The following is a 9,821-nucleotide window of genomic DNA, read 5'->3' as shown; positions in this document are numbered from 1 at the left end:
TTAAAGCCGCCTCAGAAGCAGCAACAGCCCCGCTGCCCTGCACTACGGCAAGCCCCTTCCCGTCCACCCCGGGGAAACCTTCCCCCTTTGTGAAGGAAGGGCAAGGATTTTCGTTATCCTTGAAAGAATTTCCACTCGACTCAGTGACCCGCTCAGGGCGCTCCGCTACAGCCCCAGCAAAGGGAAGAAGCGGAAACGCGGCACGTGCGCACGCGGGAGGCAGGGAAAAGCGGGGGCRCCGCGGGGAAAAGCGGGGTGCCCAGCCCAGCTTCCAAACCCACCGCAGTCCCTCTCTCCCTCCCGTAGGGACCCGCCGCCTCCCGAACTCTCCTGCAGGGCAGAAACGGCTCAGCCGCTCGCGCCGTTCAGTCTCGCCTAGGCAGCACTCCGAGGTACAAACCGCGCTCAAGGGCTGCAGGACACAGGCCCCAGCTGGGAAGGGACCTCTTGGGACCCCCTTGCTCATCACATCAGCAAACGCACATTTCTCCTCCGTGGAACACCACGGAGATCTAGCTCTGGGCTCCTYGGTGAATGGATCTCCACGGCACTTCTCTCCTGGGAAGCAGGATGTCCTCCTCGTCTCTGAGGAAGCTGTGCAGCTGCTCCAGGCACCCCYGTACGGATGGCAGGGCTCGGGCTGAACTCGGGTCTCCCAAATCCCCGGCCTGGGGAAGCACACGCTGGCTTTGGCCAACGCTCTCCTCACACCCCCCATCCCAGCCTGGGGGGCTATGAGCGACGTCTGGCACGGAGGCCTAACYGCACCATAGACACCCGGCCTCAACCCTGGTGGAGCAGCTCGCTAAGGAGATGATGCTTAGGAGCTCTAACCCTTTACCGCCCTTTTCCTCCCAAACTGCCTCCTAGAGGAACTGCRGAACCGCCTTCTCACGCAGATTTTAGCCAGCAATCCCAGCAAGGCAAAGCCGCGGCACCAACTCAGCTCTTCAGCAACGTGTGTCCCCTCCCTCAGGACTCAGCTGCAAATGGCTGTCCCATAGCCCCAGATCCCTCATCTGCTGAAGAAGCCACAGCCTTGCCCGAAACACCCATCCCAAGAGCCAGAGCTGCACGGTACCAGGGCAGCAGGCAAATGAACCTCTCCCAGGTGGAAGACGACTGGCAGCGTCATGCCAAACGGCCACAAGTTGTCCGTGCCACAACTCGCCAGTGGTTTAGGTGTCTGGAAGCCAAAACACAGGCCGCTGCCTGTGCAGCTCCAGGGCTGCGGCTGCCCTCCAGCAGCAGCGAAGCTCAGCGAGAGCTTTGCTTTCCCACCAGGAAACATCTGAATGATTTTTGTCACAGGGGAGGGAGCGGGATGCATCTTTGACGGCTTGGCAAACAGCTCGAGCTTTCCATGGCAGCTCTAAAACAACCAGCATTTCCATGGTGGGCCTTGGCGGGCACAGCAGACACAACAGCGCTTGGGCTGCGCCGGCCAGAGGCAGGAGCTGCTTCCAGAAGGAAAGCAGGGTCTAAGGGGGTAACCGAGCAAGGCAAGGTTAACCCAACATTCAACCCAGCAACCTCCAACACCTGCTCCTGGTGCTTGGGCACTCGCCAAAGAGCAGCTCCTGTGTGTTGCACAAGCACGGGAAGACATTTCCAAATCAGAGCCAGGCTGGCGAGGTGCACCAGGGCCAGGAGGCACGGAAAGCACAGCCCAAACACGCGAGAAAACAGAGCCAACATCAAAAGGAGAGAGGCAAGGCTCGTCATTTCCCAGGAGCCCAATCCAGAGCAGGTAGGAGCCCGAGAGCAGGGCAGCAGGGTGGTGCAGGCTCCTGCGGAGGTGCTCAAGTGGAGGAAACACTGAGACTCCCCCAGCTCTCAGGGATGAGGATAACCATGAGGTCTACCTTGCTATACCTGGTGGTCACGTGACGAGCCAGGCCCTGCAGCACTGACCAAAATGCATCCTCATCCTCAGCGCCAGCCTGGCCAAGACGCATGCTTCCTTTCCCCGGCCAGACCAGAGAGTCGCAGGGAGTCGGGGTTTAACTCCAAACAAGTCTTGCGGCTCAAAGTCTCTCATCGAGTGCAAGAAGCTCTGCGCACTAGAACTTCTCGGCTCTAGTTGCACTGAGGACTCCTTGCTTAAGCCGTGGCGCTCACAGGGRCCCCACGCAAGCTCACAAGGACTGTCTGCAATCAGCCCGAAGCGACGATTTCAGTACGTTCCCATCCCTGTAAACGTTGCTCAAGCAGGGCCCCTTCTGCCAGGCGAGCAGGGCAGAGGAGCTGGCCAGACAGCGTCACCGGCCTTGCTCTTCGTGAGAGCTCAGATGGGGAATAAACAACACAGTGACAAACACAGCCACTCACGAGAGGTTTATTGGTGGTATCATGGGCAGGACAGAAACCCTTATGACTCAGAGGTAACTCTTCCAAAATGTAGAGCGCTTACAGCAAGCTACAGMTTTTCTTACACTCCCAAAGTGGCCCACAGAATCCCAGGATGGCTGAGGTTGGAAGGGACCCCCAGGGATCCCCCAGSCCAGCCCCTGCTCCAGCAGGGACACCCAGAGCACGGGGCACCYGCTCCCAGCCCGGCGCGTTGGCACATCCCCAGAGCAGGAGCCTCCGCAGCCTCCCTGGGCAGCCCGGGCCAGGGCTCGGGCACCCTCCCACCAAACAAGTTCTTCCTCACGGGCACACGGAGCTGCCTGCGCTGCAGCTGGCACCCACTGCCCCTTGGCCTGGCACYGGCCACCACCGAGAAGAGCCTGGCCCCTTCCTCCCTGCATTCCCCCTGCAGGTTCTTGTACACATTGATCAGATCCCCTCTCAGCCTTCTCTTTGGTTTCCAGCTTTGCATCTTACATGGTACAGGCATCATACTTGAACAGTGTGTTAAAAGGAAGGCTCTCAGCAGTGTGATAAAGCACTATTTTCTCCTTGGATGCTGCTTGCAGTGCCCAGGATGGACTAGGATGGGGTGGTAAAGGAGAAGAGGGAAGTGGGGAATACAAGACTTGTAGCAGATCCCGACTGGAAAGCAATGAAAAGGACAACACAAAAGTCACCTCTTCCACAGTCAATGGAGTGAGACTGGCATCTCAAGAGGATCCCTTGTCCTTTGGTGTGCAGGATGTACAGTGACGCCAGGATCACTAGCAGACCACAAAAGACCAATTTAACCCAGCAGGAGATCCACCCCAGACAGCAACGTGACGGACCACAAGGAACGACCCACTAAGCTGCATCTGAACTTTGATAACCAGAAGCTCAGGCAATGACTTCAGGACAAGATCTGAAGAAAGATGCACTGGCCACGCAGAAGGAGGTTCCCGTTTTTAATGGACCACAAACCAAAACAAAGCCGAGCAATTCCCGTTCCTCTGCTCTCACTTCACACCAGCTCAGGCTTTAAAAGCTCCGTGTAAGCCTGCAGCAACAACCTCTGACACGCGYGGTGAGCAGAGCAGAGCGTCCCCGCAGCCCTCAAGCGTTGTTCTGCCGAGGCCGTCACTCGAGCAGCTCGCAGGCTCTCTGCTGGGACCTCCCCACAGCGACCTTTACTACCCCTTTGCAGCCTCACATCTCCACCCGGCAGATCTGAGAGTCCCACCACTCCCTCCACCACCACCTCACACAGCCCATCCAGTCCCATGAACAAGTGTCTGCTACAGGGGCTACGGTGACTGCTGAGAGGCAGTGGGTGGGTATGAAACCCACCGCAACCCCAAAAGCCTCCTCCAGATCTTCCAGTGGAGGACCTCCAGGAGAAGCCCAGGACTTGCAGCGAGGGACAGCTTTCCTATCCCAGAAGGGCACAGGCCATTAAGAGAAGCTCCGGATTTGGCTTTGATCCACCCTGGGCTGCTGGTCACCCAGACCTCAAGCACTTTCCTGAGGTTGGAGAGGTCACCGTCTTGGTGGACTCCCTTGGTAAGGCCACATCTGCTCAGAAGGGATCTCTCTAAAACCGGCCTGGGCAGCCAGCTGGCCCAGACGGTTCAGCCAGGCCACGTTGTACAAGGAAAGGGGCCGTGACTCAGCCCGTCACACCCATGGGTGCCGATCCCCAGGCTGCCCGATAACGATGACGCCTGCTGGCGACCAGCTGCAGGGGGTGGGCAGGGCAGARCTGTGGGGAGGAGGAGGAGGAGGGTGGCTCCTAATCTGCTCAACATGGCGGCAAGGTTCCCCAGGCCACTGAGGGTGCCGCCACAGGGAGGACACTGCAATTCACTTACGCTGGCACCACAACTTTGAGCATCCTGCCGAGGCGGCCACAGAGCTGCTGAGCACGCACRGGCAGGTGGAAACCGGGGAGGAAACACCCCAAGCTGAACATCTGCCAYGTGCCGGCTCCACTCCTAACCTCTCACAGGGGACCCCAAGGGCGAGGCGCAAGGAAGGACCAGCTACAACAAAACAGCCCCTGTGCCTGACCCTGCGAGGGAACAGCCCTCTTCACAGAATCACAGAATGTTCAAGGTTGGAAGGGACCTCTAGAGATCGTCTAGTCCAACCTTCCTGCTCCAGCAGGGACACCCAGAGCACGGGGCACAGGGTGGCATCCAGGCGGGTTTGAAGACCTGCAGAGAGGGAGACCACAACCTCCCTGGGCAGCCTGGGCCAGGGCTCTCRGGCACCCTCACAGTAAAGAAGTTCCTCCCCATCTGGAGATGGAACTGCCTRTGTTTCAACTTACACCCATTGCCCCTGGTCCTGTTACTGGCCACCACTGAGAAGAGCTTGGCCCCTTCCTCCCTACACTCCCCCTTCATGTCCGTATACACRTTGATCAGATCCCCTCTCAGCCTTCTCTTCKCCAGGCTGAACAGGCCCAACTCACTAAGTCTCTCCTCATATGAGAGATGTTCCAGTCCCTTCATCATCTTAGTTGCTCTCTCCTGGACCCTCTCGAGGAGTTCTTCTTTCGCCCTTCTGCCAGAGCATTCAGCAAGGTCTGCAGGCCCCCCATCCACCCACCCACCCAGATCCAAGGCAGCCTTCTCCAGTGCTCTGTGCAGTCAGAGCACCAGCAAGGCTCATCCACGGACACACAGCCACATTGCCTGTGCAGTGTGCTCTCAGTGACCCCGCTTGTGCAGCTGGGGTTGCACTGAACGATCTCTAAAGGTCCCTTCCAACGTCAACCCTTCTGTGATTCAAACTCTGCTCCTGACTGCATGTAGCCACCTCCCACCTCCAAGTCTCCCCAGCTAAACTTGGCAGCAGGGACCAGAGCAGGTCGCGGCCTGTGCAGGACGCAGGGTGCAGCGCACGAGGCCCACATCCCCACGCAGGGTCCCACATCAGTGAGCTAGGGATGTGCAGGTAGAACAAGGCACCTTTAAAGCTCTTCTGGAGTGAGGCGGCAACGCAGCACCCCGCAGCAGAGGGCCTGCCCCGGTCCCGCAGTAGCACAGCAGCACCCGTTCTCCCAAACCACAGCAGGGAGGACACCCGTGTGCCCCTAAGGACCCAAGTGATGGCCGAGCCCCGTGGAGCCGACGCGACGCAGGGTTTCACCGCCAAGGCCCTTTTTGGGTTAGACGGGCCCAGAGGACTGCGTGTTTTCTCCAACGCGAGCTTCCTCCAGGGCCCAATTTAGGGAAATTCGTAGGGCAGGACACAGAGCCACGTGGCTCCGCATGCCGGCGAGCGCATCAGTGGCCGTGCAAGCGCCGGTCCCCGCGCACAGGCCCAGCGAGAAGGGTCACGGGATGTCCTCCTACCATCGTGCCCACACACCGGCCACTGCTCGGGCAGCCCCTTCCTTCACCAGGCGCGGGCAAACAGCGAGCTTGGCTGGTCCCCCCGGGGCAGCGTGATGGGGTCCGGCAACAGCRGCTCCCGGGACGGGGAGCACCTGCAGGAATCACCCTCACGGACCCACGCGTGCCGGCCAGAACGAGCCGGGAAGCCCCAAAGCACRGCGTGGGATGGGCAGGACAAGGAAACTCGCCACTCGGCAGCTCCCGTTTTAAACTTCACCTTCTAACCGCTGCACTGTGACTCTCCCTGCGTTACTGCAGCAGCTGTAGGATAGCGGAGCTCACGCRCAAGAAGGGGCAGTATTTTTATATATATTATATGTATATATAGTCTGCTCCAAATACCAGTAAAAATGAACTTAATTAATCCAAGATCCTTCTGCAGTTTCAAAGAACAGCACAGCAGGGCTCTGAAGCAGCGCCGCAACAAAAGCCACCAGGAAAGCACTGGCCACGAATCTTCCAAAAAAAWAAAAAAAWGCATACATCTAGGGCTTCCCCCCRCGCCCCCTTGGAGGAAACCTCTCTTTCCTCCCAGTGTCGCACCCGGGTGTGTTTCTCCCCAGCTCGCAGGGACCAAACGGCCTCATTCTCTCAGCTTTCCGCAGACACGAGGCAGGGGCAGGCGCCCTCCCGCCGCCCGCAACCAGGGCAGCCCCCGAGCAGCGGCTCCCGCTCCCCGGCCAGGCGGAGGGGAACGTGTTAGAGGACACAACATTCCCTTCCTTTCTTTCCTTTCTTTCTTTCCTTCCTTCCTTCCCTTTCTTTCTTTCTTTCCTTCCTTTCTTTCCTTCCTTTCTTTCCTTTCTCCCCAGTATATGTAGTGAAGGCTTATTTAACTTATTCAAATCACCAGTGCTGCCTTTCTGAATTTTCACTGAATTGCTCTTTCCAGCCTCACCATACATTGCTAGGGAGGTAAAGGAGATGGTCACTGAGGCAGTGACAAATTACCCGATTTCTACTCCCATTTTGTGGTGTAGCTCCTTGCCAACGCTGCAAGCAGGTCACTGGGGAAGGCCCGGCCGGGAGCCCCACGGGTGGCTCAGCCTGCAGGTCCCACCAAAGGGGACAAGGAGCAGCGATTCCAGCAGCAAGGACAGTCCCTGGCGCCGGGCAGGCCCGCCCTGGCACGCTGCGAGGCTGCACATCCCCAGGGGACTCCCACGCGTTGGCCAACGCGTTTCACCGCACCCAACACGGCTCCTCGTCCCCGTGCGTATCCAGCTGCCACCCCTTCCAAAACAGCGGCACCACCAACCAAGGACGGGCCGTTTGCTCAACAGCCAGCGCTCCAAAGTCCTTCTCCTAATAACATAACCAAGGAGGAAGGGGTAGTTTCAGGCAGCCCTTGCTTGCGGAGGCGCAGACACCAAGGCGCAGCAGCCGTGGGGGAAACCTCTGCCCTGTGCAGCGCAGCTTGCTCGGCAGACAGAGAAACGCAGCGTCTTGACTGCAACCACGCACATTTTCCAGGTCTGAGAGGGTATTTTCAGCCTTTGCCTCCATGGAGGGACTTTTGTCACTTCTCAGCCATCCCTCCACCAGCTGATGCCAACTCACAAGCACTGAGCGTCCTTCAGGCCCCCCTGCCCCAAACCAGGCAGGGACAGGCTGGGACAAGAGGGCTGCAAACTGCCGCCACTCCGCATCCAGCGGGGCCAAACAAACCCACTTTGCCTTACGTCTTTTAGGCTTTTCAGGAAGCTGCACCTTAACATCCCTAAGGGCTGCGGCTCAACCTTCACACCGCACACCAGCAAGGCTCCCACTAACACCCAATGCAGCTTTCCTCGCGCCAGCAAGACCCAGCCTTTACCTAAACATATTTTTTAAATATATATGTGTGTGTGTATATATATATATWWTATATATATATATAAAATCTCCCATCTTTGCAGCACAGAGACACAGTCAGGCTGGCACTGGATGCACTAAGCTTCATCCCAACATGGCTTTGCATGACAGACACACAAAGCCCTGAATACAGTGTTTTGTAAGGAGAATTAAGGCTGATAAATTCTTAACTCCTTTCCAACAGCTTTAGAGACTGCTCGAGGGAAGGTAAAACTCAGCTTACAGTAGTTACTTGATTTAAGTGGTTGCACAGTCCTAYGCTAGCTGCTTATAAAGCAAAACTTGGGTTCCCTGCTCCTGGTAATTTGTATGTTTTCAATAAGCCTCACGATGTCTGCTGCTTCTTTGTAAATCCTCAGCTTCTGCAATCACAAGATCACGGAAAATCCAGGACCAGGAGGGATGGTGACCGTTTTAAGCAGCTGCTTTTTCCTGCTGGCTGCGGGAAAGAGACCGAAAATCTGACAGTTCCCAAACCCGAAGCCTCCGAGAAAAACAGCAGGCAAATCAAAAGCGCAGCCATTACTGCCGAATACCCTGGCTCATTTTTCTGATGCACTACCAGTGTTTCTGGGACTATAAAACGTGGGTGCCCGACTCACCCGCACTCTTGCAAATCACTTTTTTCCTTGCTCCTGCCATCAAAGCAACCCCCCAAAGCAAGTGAGGAATCGAGAAACTGAATTGAAACGGTCAAAAACGATGACTCAGGACCCTCAACAAACGTTTTATAGCGGTTTAAAATGCAAACAGCAGGGCTTCAGCCGGGGGGGGAAGGCACTCGGGTGTTTTTTTCGCTGTTCTGTGGGTTTGGAGCCTGCCAGAGGTAAACTTTCAAACACTCGTGTCCTCCGCGGTGCCAGAAAGTTACCTTTTCTGCTCCTTCCCCCCCCGGCTGCTCTTGAATGAAGTCCAAGCCACTCAAATAACGAGCTCCTTATGCGAGCAGCAGCGGCGAACTAGGACGGGAGGCTGCGAGCGCTGCCCTTTCCTCGACGAACTCCCAGCGCCCCGGGAGAACAAGCCCGGATTTACGGGTGCACGAGCAGTCCCAGGCGCTTCCCCCGCCCGAGGCCGACACCGCACGCAGAGCTTTCCACCCAAGGCGGTGGGAAAGGCTTGCCACCGAGAGGAACGGGAGTAGGAGGCTAAGTGAGCGGGGCCGGGCTCTTGCGGAGCCCTGCCGTGGTCGTGAGGGCGGCACGGGCYGTGGTGCCAGCGCTGGTCATCGGGRGATACCGGCCATCGGCAGCAGAGCCCGTGTCCCAGCCTGTCCCACATTTCCCCAAGGGAACAGTCACAAAATCATTTTCACCTGGGAGGAAAAAAAAATCGCCACCTATTCACTGCTTCCATCGAGCTCCTCTCCACAAGCCCGGAGATCTCACCCCCAGGSTTCCTCCCATCACCTCGCTCCCTGCAAGCGCAGATCCCCGGCGCGAGGAGCAGCGCGGGGCAGCGCCGAGCCCTCCTCCCGCCGGCCCCAGCCGCTTCCCTGCGCCCCAGCCGCATCTCCAGGAGGCTCCAAAGCGGGGCCGGGAGCCGCGTCCCTGCCCGCGGCGGCGCCGGGCGCGCGGCTCGTCCCGGGGAACGGGGCGCACCGGAGAGCGACGAGCGCGAGGAAGGGAGGGAAGGAGCCCCCAGATATCCAGGGAAGGAGCCCCCAGATCCCCGGGACCGAGCGGGCGGCGCGAGGGCTTCAGGCAAAGCCGGAGCTTCCGCCCAGGCGGGCAACAGGTCGCGCTGTCCCCTCGGGGACGGCGGGGAAGCTCCGCACCGAGGCGGGGAGCGGGGACGCGCAGGAGGGGGGCGCGAGGCGAGGAAGGCAGGGGACCCCGCGCCGCCCCCCGTTACCGCCGGGGGGTAACGGGGAGGCTGCCGCGTCCYCCGCCGCCGTGGGGCCGCCGTCCCCGGGGCACAGGGTCCCGCCAGGCAGGCGGGAGCCCCGCGCGCACCCGACGCCCCTGTCCCGTGTCCTGGCGGCGCTGCCCCTCGTCCCCCGTGCCCGGCCCGCCTGCCCTTTGCCCCCGGTCCGGCCCCGTGGCCCCCGACCCTCTCCTGTGCCCCGGCCCCTGTTGCGCCCTGCTGCGCTCCGCTCTCCTCCATCGCCCGTCCCGTGTCCCACGCTTCCTCCCTTGYCCCCTGCTCCCGCCGCCGTCCCTCGGCCCGCGCCGGGCTCCTCCCCGCCGCCCTCGGGCAAGTCTCCGCGCCGCTCACCGCCGGGACCGG

The sequence above is a fragment of the Nothoprocta perdicaria genome, unplaced genomic scaffold, assembly GCF_003342845.1.
Source record: "Nothoprocta perdicaria isolate Ctin4 unplaced genomic scaffold, notPer1 scaffold_143, whole genome shotgun sequence".
NCBI lineage: Eukaryota > Metazoa > Chordata > Aves > Tinamiformes > Tinamidae > Nothoprocta > Nothoprocta perdicaria.
The sequence above is the reverse complement of the archived record's forward strand: the minus strand, read 5'-3'. Positions refer to the sequence as shown.